The sequence below is a fragment of the Neodiprion pinetum genome, chromosome 2 (genome assembly GCF_021155775.2).
Source record: "Neodiprion pinetum isolate iyNeoPine1 chromosome 2, iyNeoPine1.2, whole genome shotgun sequence".
NCBI classification, from domain to species: domain Eukaryota; kingdom Metazoa; phylum Arthropoda; class Insecta; order Hymenoptera; family Diprionidae; genus Neodiprion; species Neodiprion pinetum.
The window spans coordinates 13,370,674-13,389,453 of NC_060233.1; the positions used below are offsets into that span (position 1 = coordinate 13,370,674).

General features: G+C 44.0%; 1 protein-coding gene across 4 annotated transcripts in view; it reads left to right on the forward strand.

Moving 5' to 3' along the window:
• The first annotated feature begins 378 nt into the window (after nucleotides 1-378).
• SoxN (SoxNeuro) overlaps nucleotides 379-18,780 on the forward strand; it is a 308,059-nt gene continuing 289,657 nt past the window's right edge. For all 4 annotated transcript variants that reach the window (XR_006881623.2, XR_006881625.2, XR_006881624.2 and 1 more), the window contains exon 1: nucleotides 379-1,576. The gene's annotated coding sequence lies outside the window, so the exon portion shown is untranslated. The remainder of the gene's footprint in view (nucleotides 1,577-18,780) is intronic.

Consider the following 18,780-nt stretch of genomic DNA (forward strand, 5'->3'; position numbering starts at 1 on the left):
ATAGAATGTCATAATTTCTCAAATAAGAAAGTAGAAGGGGAAACTTGTGTCACCCCGCTGCGCGTTGGTTGGAGTGATAAAGTTGAGTGCGTAACCCAAGTGAACTTATTTCGAACCAGAAAATGGTCCTTCTCATAATTCGACACCCATAAGCGGCCTTCAACAATGAGCGAGGAAACTAAATTCGAAGGTATCAATTACCCGAAACAAAAGACGGACAATGCCGCGAGCACATCATTGATGCACTGGTGTTCAATTGAGTGCCGGCGACTCCGATAACTGTCGGATGGGTCGGAGGGTGTCGGTCGGGGGGAAAAGCAAGGACGCGAGCTTGCGGCTCGAAGCTCCGTTCGTCTCGCAGTCAGTGCCGCGCGTAACGTGACCGAAGTACGACGGAGAGCAAAACGTGCGCGCGCATATCGCTCCGTGCGCCGTCAGGCGGGAGATTCAATTGTCACGTGTGGAAACTGTGCGCCGTAACTTCAAAAGTGTATTTCTTTCGCTTTTACCGTCATCTATTCACCCACTCAGTTGATCACTCATGTCTTCTTTGTTGCCATTGAACTAGTTCTAGGCTTCCTCGTTCGGTTATCATTCTTATCACTGTGTATTCTCGTTTCTTGTCTTCATATTATCCTTATCTTTTCCCCTCGGTGTTCTTCGTGTGCTTTTTCCTCACCGTCGACTGATCATCACCCAAAGGATTACCGGGCTGTGCTAAACGCAATTATCCGTCTTATCAAAACTAATTCCAACACACGAGAACTTGTGTTCTCAAAGTGACAGCGTCTAGTGCAGAGTGGTGTCTTCGCGATCAATCCGCCACGCGATAGCGATCGATCGCTTTAGAAGTCGTTTCGGACATTCCTTTACCGAAGGATTCGGTCCTTCGTTTTCGTGGGTGCGAAAATAAAGAGACGACTGTCGTTCAATCGGAAGTACCAAATACGGTAGCAACCGTAGCTAGTGAGTTTTTTCACCCTGTATCACTGAAGAAAATTTCAAATACATGACGTGAAAAAGTTAAGACCCTTATTGTGCAGTGATGATCGCCAAGGATTGTTGGACAGATTCTCAAAGATTCCTAGACCCTTCGGACTCCACGGGGGTTCGAGAGTGTTCAGTTTTCAGTGATACGCAACGGTATATACTTTCGCCGTGTGAATAACGCGATAGGCGTGAGATGACCGGTGCTCTGTGCATGATCTGTCGGCGAACCTAGAAATGCAGGATTTGACGTATCTGACGGCTGAATAATGCCCGAATATCTAGCGCGAGGCCGCTGGTGATCGTAATTCGTAATTTCGGTTGTGAGTTTTGTGCCGTGACATGCTCGAGTTGTTGGAATATGTAGTGCGCGGGTTGCAGTGACGTTCGGTTTTGACTGAGTGCCCGCTGCCACCCCATCTATCCAACCATCCATTCATCCATCCATCCATCCATCCATCCATCCGTATGCCTATCCATCCGCTGTTTGCTCCGGCGCTCGGTCAGTTGTTTAATCTGTTACCCTGCAGCTCACCGGCGATCTGGAAATACCACAATGCTCCAGCTTCCAGATCCGGACCACAACAACGTGAGTTTCTCTATTGTTATTATTTCTATCTACCCGCCAATATCGAATCAATGCAGAATAAATAGGTATAGCCTTTTTGTGGATTGGAATTTTCCACTTGACGTTAGAAATTTCTAAATTTTGCTACCGAGATTGTTGAAAACCTAGAGTGAACTTTAGCTTGAAATCACTCACATCAGCCTTCTAAATAGGAAAGTTGGATGTGATAAAATTAATGGAAATTATGAGGATCGTTGAAGACCACGGGAAATACCTAATTGCAATCAATTTTACGATAAGTTGACATTTCATCCTTTATTCTTCATTTCGATAAATTTTGGAAACTGAAAGAGTCTTATAAAATCTACCACTGCGTTTCTCATTATGTTTTGAATCTGTTCGCATGTTTTGAATACTTTTAGAAATTTTCTTAATGTTTCAAAAGTTTTTACGAAATGTTTATAAAAAATCAATTTTTCATGAAATTTCTAATATCTTTTTAACACCTCCGGCCTTGACGACTGGTTTTGAAAAAGTTCGTGGAATAAGTTTTAATTTTGATATCTTCAGCAAAATTTTTCCCGAACCACAATTTCATGATTGAAACTCCAAGACCGAAATCTATCTCAAGAGTGTACGAATTACATGAGAGTTATCAGAATAAAATCGGAAACAATCAGATTTTACAAAAATATTATTCAGAATATATTTCTCAGTTCAAGAATAATCAAAGTATTTTCTGACGATTGGAACATTTGAATAATCCTGATTTGTCAGAATTCAGGGTGGCCGCAAAAAGAAAACAATAAAAATATTAGTTTTTATATCCCAATTTGAGACAAATCTTTGATCGAATTGATTCATGTTTAAAGAGCGGAAGAGACAAAGTGATAAATCTGCAAATTTTAAACGAATGTAACGCTAATAAAGTATCTCAACGAATTAGCACACTTACTAACTAAGTCTGTGAAAATGTGAAAAAAGCTGTGTTTTGGGTTCTGGAAATCTTCGAAATCTCATGAAATTTATTACGAAAAAATTAGCGCCCATTCTAGAAATATTTTTCGGACAAGACGTCGGTATGGTTATGAAAACCCGCATACACATGCACGTATGTGCACATTTGCCTGCCTGTGTACGTTATTCCTATTCGGGTTATTGATAACCGTATTTGAGAAATGGAAGTCCTTATGGATTGGGCGTTTGAAAGCATGCGAAACGCATAAAAGACTCGTCAGGGTGATCGCTTCAATCCTCATTTGAAACTGAGGAGCGGCGAATAACGCGGGCACGGGGTGGCGGCGGAGGGAAGAAGGTGGGGGTGGTATAAGGGGAAGGCAACATAAAAGGCCAGCAACCCCTATACCACGCATAGCAGGCCTCAATTGTTTCGGGCAGGCAGCGTTCATTTGTTTTTCTTTGCGTGTGCGCTTTTGCACGCCTCTTCCTCGCCGCCGCTCTTCTCTTCTCTCCACCTCCTCTCACCGCTCTTTCTCTTCTATTCCTCATCCTCCTACGCCACGCGAATGACTTTTGTTTCACGCACGTGAAATCTACCTCCCGCGCGTACGAGCTGTATTAAAATCGGCCATTGTTGTGTTCGTCCGGTCTTCAATGCGGCTGCGGGAATTACTCTCAAAGCTTTTGAAATAATATCCCCTTGGTTGAAATACATGCATATATATGTGTATGTATGTATATATCTATATATATATGCATAAATGTATATACATAATATCAGAAAACTTTGGCATGTAGTATGTATGTATGTACATCATATACATATATAGTACAATAGAAATGGCGTAGTGTTCGGTACCGCAGGTTTCATTTGTTCGCATAGAAATGAATCTAAAAACGAAACAGCGAAAGAATGTAAAGACAAAAGAAATTGGCATTTTTACGTATACATGTAGTAATTTTTTTGAAGGTGCCAGCTAGTTTTGTTTCTTTTTTTTTTTTCTTCTTCAAATTTTGCAAACATTTGAGCCTAAAACGTGAATTCTTTTTGGACATTGATTTGGGGGTGCGTACGGTGAAATTTATCCGCAAAGTACGTGTGTGTCTTACTTGGGCTTGAAGATACGATTTGCTTTGTTGAAAGGGAGAATTCGGAAAAAGTTGTTGCGGCGGTTGACGTTTCATTTAAGCGAGTTGAATCATGATCCGCTAATTAAAACGGGCTCGTGTGATATCGCGGTCAACCCGACCGTCATACCCACCTCGACGAACCCGGATTACAAGCGAGCCCAACCCTCTTCTCCATTAAAAACGTCACTTACCAACCACCGATTAAAATAAACATGCGGGCTGCACGCATTTTGCGCCAACGTAAACCTGCACGCTCTGTTCGATTCTATTGTTAAAACGAAGGGAGGACGAGGCAACGGTGAAGGTGGTCGGAGGTCGGAGGATGAGGACTTCGAAACGCCTGCCGTGGCACGTGCCCTAGGCTTCGGAGGTCTGAAGCTAATCCCTTTGGGTTCGTTTGATATCCGAACGAATGGTTGTGCGGCTTGTTGGAACAATCGCAAAGAATATACGGGTCGGTACGTAGGTACTACATTATAGTAATTATATGAATGTCAGGCTAGTTGAAGTGTAACGTCATAAAAACAAACGTACAGAACGATTTGTAAAGGGTTCCCTGGCTAACTCGTCGACTTGTTTCCAAACATTGCAGCATAGCAATTTCGCAAGCTTCGAAATATTTCATATACTCAGCGTATTGTTTCACAAAAATTGAAGCATTCTTAAGGTCATGTGGTACTCCTACCTTTATTGACCGAGTAAGCTCATCCTTTTTCTTCCTGTATTGAATAAACAAACGACCGGAAAGGGTTCGAATTTCGATGGTGCATCAGTCTTTCTTCGAGGAATTTGGGAAGCTGGGTTCCTCAAAGAGAGATGTGCCGTCGCAGTTCGAACCCTTTCCATTCGTTTGTTAATTAATGAATAGGAAGAAAAAAGGTGAGTTTGCTCAGTCGGTAAAGGTAGGAGTACTACATGACCTTAAATAATAGGCGTACCGCTACAGTTTGAATTTCGAAGGACCGCAAGTGAGTGTATTGATCACAGATCATCGTACCGGAACAACCGCCAGCTGCACGTGATGAAAAAACGTTGATACGATGATTCGACACACGATCATCATCCGTGTGGAAGCGTAAAAAATAAACGGGCATAGCATATCGTATGGGCAATTATATCGGTAATTAGCTACGGCTTGGCCGTGTTCAAAATTTTTTCTTAATAAATGTGACGGCCGGCTGACAGCGATTGCCACAACAGGCCCGAACAACCAACCCCTCGTCCACGGCGCCAACCTGACCCACTACCGTCGATTTTCACCCGTCGTTCCGTCGACACCTACCTACCTTGTCATGGGAGCTCCGACACCCTTAGTGTGCATATGGTAATACGTGTTCCCCAAACGCAAAACACAAACTCATCGGGGCAAGGGGAAAGAATTTACGACGTGCTTTGAATGTGCTTCGAACATTGATGCTCAATAATCCAAAGCTGAAATTGATATTCCTTATCTCTTCTTGTAAAATCTTTGCATCGAGTCTATAACTGAAGTGACGCAGAGAAAATGGGTGTAGCGGTTTTATTTCTCTGTCGTCGTAATGAAAGGAAACTTCGGGATGTAGTTGATAACTTCCGTTGATATGCATAAAGGCTGACAAGATGTTCAGCCGATTTGCCACCTGCTGCGAGGACACTTTTCTCTGCATTAGCTAAAAAGCATTCAGTCGTTCATGGTTATGGCTCGATTTGTATGCAGACGTCTAAGATGTTATACACACCCTACCCATGCCCAATGGCAGGGATAGTAGCACCCATTAATTTGACGGGAAAACTTGCGATGGAATGATATTTCCTGAAAGAGAAATGATTTGGTGTTTTTTTTTTTAGGAAGGTATCAACTATGTATACAACGAAAGGGAAATCGAATATCAGTGAATCTTTCGATTTCTGACATCATTTCAAGTTGGAGTTAGGACTGAAAATGAATGAAGATGCGTTGATTTTATCATGATTTTATCAGGTTGTAATTCAAGTTACGAAAAAACACCACGAATCATTTCAAATCATAATCCAAGGGGTTCGGACTGTGTCATTTTCATCATTCATATAAGAATAGTCTTCGTCTTCTTCTTCTCCTTTTTTTTCTTCTTCTTCATATTGTAGCTGCGCAATGTTCGTCTCCTTGACAGAACGGGGGCATTGTCTTACTTTACTTAATGCAAAAGAGGTTCGTGCACGCGCACAGCGAAGCGGGTGCGCGTCATTCATTGAAGGCTTCTATGAAATCAAAGCTCGGATTGTCGGCGGAATTACCTCCATTTGAAAACGGCGTATTCAGAATTACTCGCACATGAAATTAACCTTACTTGTTCGCTCCTTTCAGTTACAGAGCTTCAAATATACAGGCTTATACTGTACACCTTGCTTATAACTCACCCTATAACGTGTGCAACAATCGTAATGACAGAACGAGAAATCCATATCAACCTTCATGTGTTTTATACCTTCTTTCATCCGTAATACCAAAATATATACGCCGACTCATTTCAGCCTATATTAAAACAAGTTTCGTGAAATCATTGTTATACACATTGAGAGAAATGAATTGTCGGAGTCACAAAGTTTTTCTCAGACTGAAACAATCTTTTTCTTATCGCTAAGGTGTCGTAATCACAGTTCGCCACTGGCTTGGTTGATAATGATCGTGAATAGTGTGTGGAATCTTTGTTAATTCCAATGTTTGACACGCGATAGTTTTTCTCAGTGCAATTAAGAGGGGTTCAAAATATTCAGACATTCTTCGCAGAAGGATGAATACGACTAAATTGTAGCCACAATGCTGTCTCACAGCCGTATTCTGAATAGCCTTAATAAACTTGCTAACGCCACGGAAATACTGCGCCGAAAGACCCGGGCCAGAGCCAGTAGCAGCAGTTACCCGAACAAATATGAAAGAGGAAGTTTTCTCTCCTATTTCATCATTCACACGTTTATCTGCCTTCCTTCCGTCCTCAAATTTGAACTTAAGGACTAAGTTTTTGTGAAGTTGAGCTTTTTTGGCCTGTTATACATAATTTGTAGTGCGCGCTTTGCTACGTGAAAACTGCGTCTTTATCTGTACGTACGTTGCATGGCTTTCTGTAAGTTTACGTGGAAAGGGGATATGTAAAAAAAAAATGGTTTTGTATGTGGTAATTTGTCGTCAACCGTGGCGGGAGGGTTGTGCTTAATAGCGCTCGACCTGATACTTGACGAGCTTTGGTTGGAAAGAATGATCGTGGGAAGGGGGGAAAGACGGTGATACGTTTGTTCTATTGGTTTTAACGCGTTGTTCAATCGCAGAGGTCCCGCTTCATCGAAGGAACCTTAGGTGAAGAAATTGAGATAATTATGAAATTGAAGAACTTTGGACTGAAACTTTGACTATCTTCAATTCTGTTGACTTAACGTTAGATATTATCTCAGCCCGAGAAGACCATTGAACCCGTCATTAGAAATCAATCCATTGAGTTAAATTTCGGATCATTCAAAAACTTGGATATTTAAAGCTTAGATCGTTCCGAAACATCATCATACAAAGTCAGGTTAACATTCTGACTGTTCAGAAACTTGTCCATCCAAAGGTTTGACCATTTCAAAATTTGACCCGTCGCAGTTTAGGCCATCGGACAACTGGACAATTCAAAGTTTAGACTATCATTGAATCCATCATTCTAAATCAATCCATTGAGTTAAACTTCAAATCACTAAAAAACTTGGATATTTAAAGTTTAGATCATTCCAAACCATTATCACACAAAGTCAGGTTAGTTCAGAACCAGAAACTTGATCATTCAACGTTTAGACTTCAGAAACTTGACCATTCACTGTTTCATCATTGATCATTTCGAAACTTGACCATTTGAAATTCAGACTGTTCAGAAACTTGTCCATCCAAACTTTGGACCATTCCAAAACTTGACTTGCTGAAGATTAGACCGTCAGACAACTGGACATTTCAAAGTTTAGATCACTCTGAAACTCGACTATTTAAAATTGTCTTGAACTGAGATCCAGGCATCTTATGAACTTCCCGATAGCCTGTGGAACTAGATCTACGCTTCCTTTTTGAGCCGCAGTTGTCGGCTGATGCGCCCCGGCAGGACGAGTTGTTTACAGAGTGATGAGTCTTCACACTGAGTTCGTTTTTTCTTAGCTCCGTCTTTCCATGTTCTATGTCTTTCGCGTTCCAACCCCACTCCATGTTCCAACCATTGTTCGGCCGTTCCTTTATACAGAGTAAAGTATCTACAGGCGTGACACAATACCAGGGTGGCTGGGACGCGCGGCTGAGAATCCCTCGCACTCTCGTTTCTCTTTCCGTGCCTTCTTTACCTATAGAGAAAGGTACCTGCCTCGTTTCATTTCTTCTTTCATCATGCTTTTCCCGCAGTTTCATCGGCTAAGATCAGCAGGTTCTATCACGAGATAGGTATGCATGCGAGCAGCTGTCCTTTTTGCTGGTATTCCGAGTATCACCGCCACCTCTTTACTGGCGAGTCATTCAAATCTCGCTTACCCTAAATGAGAATCCATATTGAATGATGTCTGAGTATGCAAAAGGGATCCTTGTAGAATAAAACGGGCCATCACTTACGTAGAATCAAATTAATTTATTCGGTTTTAGTCGGAACCTTGGGGGATTTAAGTTGAAGTAATTCTTCCTCAAAAAAGACATATTCACGTTGTCGAATTAATGTAATCATTTTGTAAATAACTGTTGTTCATTTTGTATTTTTTCTTTTTTTGGTAATGGTGGTGGTGGCGGTGGTTGAGTCTTTAGCGGAGACTAGGCTTCTTCGTCAAGTGACAAGGCAAGCACAGTTTGAAATCAGTCACGCCTGAAGCCAGTGTTTCTAATTATTGTACAGTCGGGCAGCCAGCAGCGATAGGCTTTCTTTATGCTGGCAACGTGCTATTTGCTAATAAGAATCTTTTCAAAACATCTACCTTTGAACACTACACATTCAATCTGTGTAATTTAATATGAACTGAATGGTGGCATTAATTAACAGAAGGCATTCATGCAAAGTCGACGGTATTCTTATCTGGAGGCTCCTTAGAAACCGTCTGCGAGCTTTTCACGAGGCGTATAATATGACGTGTGCATATTATAAAGCCTTTCATATTATCCTGACAAAAACAGGCTATATAAACTATTAGAACGTATTGTGTGCGGTTTTGGTGGTGCCTCGCTTTGTAGGCGTACCTCCGTTATCTCTGCCTATTGACAGAATTTTTGTATTCCACTTGCGGAGTTTGCCTTCAAGGTCCACTTGACAATATCCACCAGTTTTTACAGTTGCTACAGTTAATAACAATCTCTGATAAAGCCAGGTTATCAGATATAAATTCACCGACAATACAGAACATGGAGTGAAAGTCAAACGTCGGTTCTTCGATCGGTCCTAAAGAGCGATGACGAGAGTACGACATTTTTTTTTTTTTTCGCGTTTGCCGATATCTTCGAGTCCCAAAGACCATCAGGCCGCGTCGGTATATCAGTATTATAGCATAGAAGTACGAAAAGAGTCCACCTTCCCGTTCTTCTCACGTGGTGAGCACTTCCATCAACCTATTCTCTATTCACTAGCAGACAAAGCTTGTCCTCCACCCTGCCGCGGGGGTCGGTCAAGTCACCCTCCGGAGGCTCAAAAGGGCTGGAAAGACCCCTGGTCGGTGTATTATTCTATAGCCGTGCGTGGTTACCAAACTTATTAACTGGGATGACCAGCAGGACGTGCCTACATTTTACGATTGCGTTATTTATACCGCGGAGCCATGGTCATTATCACCTGACAGTGAGACTTGACACTCTTCGGTTCGCGGACGGTGCGCAACCAATTGCTCAATTATTTTGTAAGAAGTACAAGCGTATCTATAACTGTAACCATTTCTGTTTGCAATCTTCAAATGCAGCCAGATTATCGATCGTGCTGCCTATACTTACGTTCTCGGTTTATGTTCAAGGGATGTTGGTCATTTTTTATTCGTAACCGTCAGGTTCGGCAAATCATACTTTTAATCCTTTTTATCCCCTGATTAATTTCTTCAAACTATTGGGGCAATGATTATCTTGCTGATTTTTACCCAGTTTGCAGATTCAGACATGCCACTTTATAATAATGAAATTTACAGAGTTCTTGTGGAATACGATTTACTGAATTTTTAGGTAATACTAAAAAGCAGGTCCGGCAACCCTTTCAGTTGCGGGTGAGGTCGTTGCTCCGGGAAAGTCCTCACGAAGAAAGCCGGACGACTTTTGGATCTTTCGAGCGTTTTCGCTTCTTCTCTGAAGAAATTGCACATATTGCGGCTGAAACTTGTCGTTTTCGGTAGTTTGTTTCTGTTTGTTTTTTTTTTTCTTTTTTTCTTATAACTTCCCCGATAAACGGTACACGTGGTTTGTTGTACGTGCATTGATGTCGCGACACCCGGTGTATATGTGCACATATAATATATGGGACAAAGGGAAGAATCCGTGAGCATACATCGCGCGAAGTCCATCTCGCGGAAAAGATGGGAGAAGAGGAGAGCCACGTTTGGTGCGGATATGGGGGAGTGGGACGGGGGTGGGAGGGGAGGAGGTCCTGGCGCACACGACGCCGGGCGTCGTCGCGGCACATTCACGTACGTGCTTCGGCGTGACGTCACCGCATTGTTAGACGAGCGAGCATTGTAGTCACTATTGTGAGTCTCGCCATTATTCTAAGACAATCGTCCGACACAATGAGATGAGAGGACGAGTAGAATGGACGGACGATTCAGCGTGCGCCCAACGACGACGACGACTACGATGATGACGATGACGACGACGATGACGACAATAACGATGACACCGGAATTCTCTCAAGAAGAATATCAAATGCTTCAGCCTCCTCGTAACCGCCACACTATCGTAGATCACGTTATAATATGATTTCTCGACATTCTTGTTGGCCTTGTGATTTGTCCAATCGATATTTTGACCATATTGTCTTTTACAAACTTTCATTGTAATTAAAGGGATAAACGCAATTAATTTTGATGTGAAAACTTGCTATGCGGGACTTTATAGAAATGGTTTGCACGCGGTAGTGAATTCCAGAGTTCGGTATTAGTGTGACATTTTCGATAGAACGAAAATCGTCACGAAGGGATTCCCTGTCCTCAGTTTCCTCTTTGTACCGATCTTGCTACCTTCGCTTCTTTATGCGTGAACACAGGTAGTAGAGGGCTCTAGTGGTATGGGTTGTACGCATAGTATATAATTTTACAACATATGTATGATCACTTTATTAGTTAATCCTATCCCAAATACATGCATAAAGACTTAACGATCGAGGGAGAGAGAGAGAGAGAGAGAGAGAGAGAGAGAGAGAGAGAGAGAGAGAGAGAGAGAGAGAGAGAGAGAGAGAGAGAGAGAGAGAGAGAGAGAGAGAGAGAGAGAGAGAGAGAGAGAGAGAGAGAGAGAGAGAGAGAGAGATAAATAGACAGACGGACAGACAGATAAATAGATAAATAGTTGATATAAAAAATTTATTGACGCACACTTCGTTGTACGTTATAAAAAAAAAAATATTGAAATAGTAGTAACAATAGCAATGATGCAGCATATTTAGCATGACATACAAGACAGAGGAAGAGAGAGAGGGAGAGAAACAGATAGACGACAACGCCACCGAAAGTTTTCACTTCTGTTGTGCGTTCCACGACGCTCACCTTTTTTGTCGTACAAATGTCATCTAGGTAATTTGTGGTTATTCGCAGAATCCTTTAGCCCGAAACTTGATCTAATTTTGCCCCCCCCCCCCCCCCCCCCCAACGCCTCCAGAACGGTGAAATTGCAAAATTTGAATACATGTACGTGTATAATTGAACCGGAGGGGTGTCTGATCCGCCAGGCCAGCGAACGATCCAAATATGCATACCCATGCATACGTAGTATTCGGAAAACTTAAGAAGCTCGTGCGGTAGACGCCACATGATCGTCGTAAACTCCTGGGTAGCAGAGTTGTGTGAGTGGCGCCCCGATGCCGAGGATGAAAGGGGGGAAGGAGGGGTGCTCAACGCAAGAGTAGGTGTACGTACAATAGATTTGGAGGTCGTATAAGCTGTGTTGGTGCCGCTGCTGCATTGTTACATCACCAAGCATTGTTGCTGGGGGTAGTTATTGTGTTGCGAACCTGTTTTGTGACCGATCGAACCGGATCGCACACCCGTTCGTACGTCATTCGCCATAATGGATACCACAGCCACAGGAACTAAGCCTTGGAACTGACGGTGGTTCGATGATCATCTAGATACTGAACTTTGACCGTATACCAGTAATTTCTCAACACGCGCTTATTAGCCTTTCGAGCCAATTGTATACGCTTTCGTCACTTTTGAGATGTCATGTCGCCTCAGGGGTATTGCAAATTGGTCGATTTAATAATTCTCGGCTTTATAAGGAGAGAAGAATTGATTAATTATCTTTATTCATATACAGGAGCAGAAAAAATGTCATAAACGAAGCATGTTACATAATAGCTTCTTTATCCGTTGCGTAAAGACAGGAAACTAAAAGGACCATTGTTCTTAACGTATTCAGGAATAACCCAGTCTCTGTATGAACTAGGTTGTGCAAAGGTGGCGTCTTTGTATCGTCGCGGACAGTAGAATTTCGCGTTGAAGAACATTTGTACCAGAGAAGCTGCGATGCTGCAAAGTACGGCGCATGCGTGCTGCGTGTGTCGGTATGGATACACAACAGCGCATACATGCATACGACAAACGCATGCTGCAGGCCATAGAAATTCCCTCGTAGGAATACACACAGAGTTATAGTGCACGTTGTTATTTAAGCCGTGCATAATAGAAACTCTTTTATGCCTCTTGTGTTTTACATTTGAGACCGTGTCGCTGCAGAGGTTCCTCGAGAGGGCGCATTCATCGCGTTGAATGCCTCCGTGTGCGCACAATACTTTCTATAGCGCCAGGCTGCGTCGAAAAATTACGCTCTAAGGATACTCGCTGGTTGTCTTATCTCGCTGCGTTCACCTCGAGACGCGGCCAACGTAGCTTCTGAGTTCTGAGAGACACGCTAACGACAGGGTGGATTCATCCTCGATGAATCCTGACTCGGAAGTTATGCTCCGTACACTCGCTTGTGCACAACCTCGACGAAGCCGCTCGAGCATGGCTGGTGGGTGGGAACAACAGGTGTATGCTGAGACAAATCACCCCGGCCGGATCCCTCGAGGAGTTTTCTCGCGGTTATCGCAGGGTGGCAGGAGGGGAGGAGGGAGCGTGCTGTTGCGGTAGGTTTAGATCTTTTTGCCAAGGGTCGTGGGTGAGAGGCTGGACCATATTTGGATGTTTGATTCAAGCGTGCCCGAGGGATGAAGGAAACGGGACGGAAATTAATTCACTGCCCGAAGGCTTGTTCTGTTCATGAGGTTGCATCGCATCTTCTAGTTTTACTGAAAAATTCAGTATACAATATGTGGATGGATTGGAGATAGATAGATATGTTTGTCGTTAGAATTATGTTGGGAAAGGAGAGTTAGCACAGAAATTTGAAATAAAGAGAGTATCTTACAATTAGCCTGAATTGAGAACTAGATTAACTTTATAGAAACAGAGAAATACCAGAGCAAGTGTAACAAGAGAGACAGGAAGCAAGAAAGGTAAAGGAGAAAGAAAAACACTGCTAGCATGGCAAGACATGCAGTTGATCGATATCTAACTGTCCCCATCCTTCAGCTCAAGCATGTGCTGGATGAAGGGTGTACTAGAAAGCTGCAAGATTTTTGGACGTGTTGATGTGTGCTGAAAGTGCATTCCAATTACGGACTCCCACTGCCGCAAAGGAGTTTGTGAAACGCTCTTTGCGGGGTCACGGTGGAACAAGATCCACAGACACACGCCGAAATAGACCAGACTCGTCAAGAATACGGTCATGAATCAATTCAGCGAGGTAGGCAGGCTGACCTGATCAATAATAGAATGAACGAAGATTCCATTACCTGAGAAAAAACAATGTCAAATATAATTCGTTACATTTGTCGGTAAAACAGGAAGGTCCGACATCCCTTAAACGCGAATATCTTCTGTGGAAACTTTCGAGTCTCCGTGTAAAACGGGTGTTATAATTTTTGGATCGTTGCACGTGGTGGGTGGCAGAGGCAAAGGGTATTGTCGGTAATGTAGGTACCTAGCCTTCCGCCGTGCGAACGTGCCTATACGTCTACACTACATAGCCTGTGTATGCGCCCTTATTCAACTCTTTTGTCTAGGCAGCCATTCTCTCGCACATTATCAGGCCTATTGTCTCTCACATTGTTACCCCTTCCCCGTCGTTTCATTGTTTTGCAATTTCCCCCACTTAACCGATATGCCCGGTACCCCAATGCCACCCTCGAGCTAAAACTACCCCCTGACGCCGTTGCGGCGCGAGGTTCGCGTGCCATTGGTTTCCCTCTGCTTTTCGCCACGATTGCTCTCTCATATCTGGTACATCTGCCTTCCGTGCATGATCAAAGCTTACGCACAAGTGTACAAGGGTAAGAAATCAACGCGTATCCAGCATTAGCGCAACTTTGTACACAACGTTAACAGCCATCGCGACGATGACATATTTACTGGGGAGTCTGACTCTCTCCCCCGGATAACTTGCGTCGCTACATGCACACAACCGTCACAGATATATGTACAACACACAAGAGGAACCTGTTAAGAGTTCGAAACTGTCGTCAGCGCAGTCCGCACGATCTCCACACGCACGAAATGATAAAGGGTGGATTTTACTGTGCAGTTCGGCAGGGGGCGGAGAATTACGGAAGCACCGCGCGAATAAGCTGGCTTCTATCTTCCTCTTTCGCTTTTCCTCGTTCGTTCCCTCGCTCTCCGGTTCGCCGGTAGCCGAGGAGAATAGACGAATTGTTCAGCTACGGCTTTTGTCTATTTTACCGACGTGATTTCCGAGGGCTTCTATTCAAATCATTTCGAAATATTCTGAACTGAATATGTTGTACGGATTCGTGCACCGCCATTCCTCATTATTGTGTCCAATTTCGTATGCTCGTGAAGCCGAAGCATGGAGACTGATTTCAAAAGTTTTCCTACACACAGTCTCTCTCTTCATGGGTTCACAATTATTACCACTCTCTTGCATATTATGCAGAGCGTATGAAACGGTACTCCAGAGGCATTGTCAGTTGTCGGATAATTGTACATAGGTGAACCGATTTTTTTTTTTTATTTTTTCAACACCTTAAGAACACGCTTCTGCCATGTTCATACGCAATTGGAAACATAGCTGACTGTCAACCACCGAATCTGCCGTTCTGGGTACCCATTGTAATCAAAATGGTTACTATATACTTTCGAAAAAATGTCGGTACGGTCATGAACACGCGACGTCGAATAGCGGGGAACGAGGAATATCACGGTGAAACGGAATGGAGATGATCAGCAGAACAACCGAGATAACTGGTATCTGTGTCAGGGGAAGGGCATATGGGCGTAGGGTGGATGGGTCGGCAGACTCGATCGGTGGTAGAAATGTCTGCACGTTTACCGCGATCATTGTGAAACGGATCCGTACATGGAAGGCGGGCTTGTGCGGGGAATAGAATTATAGATAATGCACCCTGATCCATTCAATTCGTGCAAAGCCGACGCGCCAACACGCCGACGACTAGATGCTGGCCCAGCTCGCGGACCCCGAAGCTACAGAGCCGAGCACAATAGTCAATGCCGCGGCGGTGTGGAGCATCATGCATGCTTGTGAAACGGGCACAATAAAGGAACCGCGTATGATAATGCAAGGTATGCGCTGTTCCCGCGCTGCGCTATTCGGTATTCCGTCGAACGGGATACAGGAAATACTTGGTACCACGACCGGCACCAATACACCTAGGATGGATGCGGGAGCCACGAAAAGCTGGCTAACCCACCGGGTGAATACCTCCGACAGAATTGTTGGAGTGACGCGTTTCCCCCCTCTCGGTCAAACGACGCGGCGCTTATGTGCAGGTGCTGACTTTACCGCCGGGTGACGTCCACCTATCGCTATGACATCGAAAGTCAGCAGACTCTGGCTTCTATACCCAAACCTAAAAGCCTCATTGTCGTCTTCTCATCAGAGTCAGAATGCACCGGCAAAGGAGAGACATGAAAAACGGCTTCAAAGTCAGTCTGGATTTGAATTCGTGCAAGTACTGATATGTTGCGCGCATCTCGATGCTATAGACAAAAATACTGATCGTTCGCAGAGCTTATTTTCAGTTCAACGATTGCACTGCTGAACTCTCTGGACTACGATATTTATACTGAAAAAATTTGTACTACGAAGTAGATTTTGAATAATTGGCTATGGTAGGTATTGAAAATTGCTCCGATTAATGAATCCTGAAGATGCAGATCAAGGTGCTCGGATGAACATTTTGAGCGCGACCGATGCCAAGGTGCCATACTTACTTACAGTGATACCGTGAGCGATGAATGGCGAGTATCAAATCCTGAGCTGTCGACACATCGTAACCTGCAACTATAATAGTACTTTAGATGAGGCGACCCGAGGGAATAAGAAAAAAGGGGCTTCAGCTTGGGACGCACGGGAGAAAAAAAGTTATGGTGTATTGGTGGCGTAACAAAAGGTATATGGGGCGGCAGCCGCCACAATGCTGCGGCTTGGCTGACTTCTTTGCGTGTCAAATGACTGAAAAGCTGGTGGGCGGAGGGGAGGTGTGCCTCGGCATGAAAGGCGTGCGCTTTGTTTGGAAACAATGCCGATACTCCGAGCTACATCCTCATCTCCATTCTTCGTCTTGACGCTGGTAGCAGTGCTCGGAAAAGGGTTGTTTTATATTCTTGTGATTAAAGTTATGGGTTACTTTCGCTCTATTTACTCATCCGGTGACACAGCCAACTCTTTCTCCAGACGCTCGCAGTGTGAAAGGTTTCAGTTTTCTTTCCCAGCTGGGGATCCGCAAGGTAAAAGAGTCCTCCGAATCTAATCATCATGGATCAGTGATCCGCACCGATTGAGTTTACGTCGATTAGAGGAGTCATCGAGCATTATAACCGAGCCTCCCTCGAGCTAACGAGAAGCTGACTTGTGCCGCTGGATTCTTTGGCGCTGCGGTGAAGGGCAGGTGGGGAAATATGGGGATCCAGCACGCGTCGTGATCCCCTTCCACCAGGCACCAACCACCAACGCCATCTCGATCGACCAGCCATCCATGCCAGCGTCCCCTGCGATCATGACCAATCTCAAACAATATGCTACTCCCTGGTAATCACCCGGGACGGACCACGTGCGGTGAACTGTTGAAAACTGTGGCTGCACCCTCGTCATTTCAAGAACTTTTCACTCCACCTACTGCTGGCTTAGATATGTGTGATTGTAAGTGTAATCGGAAGGTACACGTGTGTGGCTGTGAAAATCACTGGAATTATATTCCGCCGTGGCTTCCTCAACTCTTGATCCAGTGAGATAGAAGAAGAAGAATTAGCAGATGGTACGAAGATTTCGACACGAATTCACCAATTAACGGGTCGTTTTAATCAATTCTTACGAACTTGTGTACTGCAAATTAAAAATGCTTTGCCGCGAATAAATTTTGCGTCTATGTATATTTGATATTTAGGTGCTCGAACAGGTTTTTTTCTTCCCTTATCAGAAGTGATCGGCTTTGGCGCAACCCGAATGGTTCTGTCATGCTTGGGAAATTATACAGTGAGTCAAATTGTGATACTTGTGATTTTGTATTGAAAAAGCTGTTGAGCGTCATGATTAGAACAATGAAGGCAGGGTGTTTTATTCAGCGAAGGCGAGAATTACACGGAGATTAAACTATGACGCCCACCTCCGCGGGGGCTTAAGATAGCAGATGGTAGCGGAAAGTGTAAATCAAATCTAGTCCGCAAACAGAACGTTCGAAACGTCATGGAAGTTATCTTCATTGGGTTATCGGGATGATTATAAATCACGGCACCCTCATCGAGTCAAGTTATAACTGCCCCAATGAAGGGGTTGATGACTATATAATGCAACAAACCATCATCCCATCAATATTGCACCCAGACTTTCTCGTCGTCGCGTTTGAGGGCGCAGACGAGGACCGGCTCGCCTCGGATTTCTTCATGCCCTTCCGAGGGTCTCGATTTGGGGATGGAAGGTCACAGCACTCGTTGCACTGCAGTCGTCCGTGACATTTATTTTAGTCATAAAACATCGACGTAGAATCCCCCCTGTCTACTGATAATTAAATTCCTTTATTAGACTCTTTCCTCCGTTAACCAGCTGCTGCGAATGCATGATGCCATACAGCGAGCACAATTGCAGCAAGATGAATTCAAGAAATTCCCAAACTTCTCACGCAGATACATCGCGCACTGTTTCCGAAGTCTCGCAGTGATTGCTGGAACATTGAGGCAAAGTATCTTTGCAAGTTTTGCGACCCTTCAGCGACGTTTCGATGGCAGCTCTTTTACATGTGAGTGCAATATTCTTGTAATGATTCAATGGCTGTGTGGCATCGGAACTTTGTTTTCAGTGCTAAGGTTATATACAGAGGCAGGTCACCATAGCTAATTTACACATAAGTCGGTTTTTGTTCAAAATTTAACGGTTCAATAATCGAAGGTTGGACCTTGTCGACGAACAAATATCCGATGTTAAAGAATCTTTGCACTGTCGAACATCACGCGAAAATAGACCCAGTGACGTGTCTTTCGCTTGGTACACTTCAGCTCTTGGGGCATATGTAATTAAGTCGGTAGGAAACATTGGGTGCTGGGTAATACGGAAGACGGTAGTAAAACAGTTTCCCGGGCTACTTTACCGCATCCGTCTCGCCTTTACCGTAGCATGGGATGTTACTCGTCATTCCTCGGTATAAATCCTTTGTTCTCCTGCGTCGCATGACACAATCGCCGCGGTAATATACAAGTCATAGAAGCCGATGCAGGTTTCTACGTTGTACAGAAACGTCAGAGTATGCGCCAATTAATTCAAGCGACTTGTAAAGCGGATTGGATACCTTATACATCCCGCAGACTGCAAAGAGGTCCCAAGGTTTTCGAAGCCGCGGAAAGAGATTGAGGATTGTATCGGCGTGAGCGATAAACGAAGATGTCGCGATTGCTGGAAGGTTAAGGAGGAGAAGAGGGAATGAGGAGGGCGG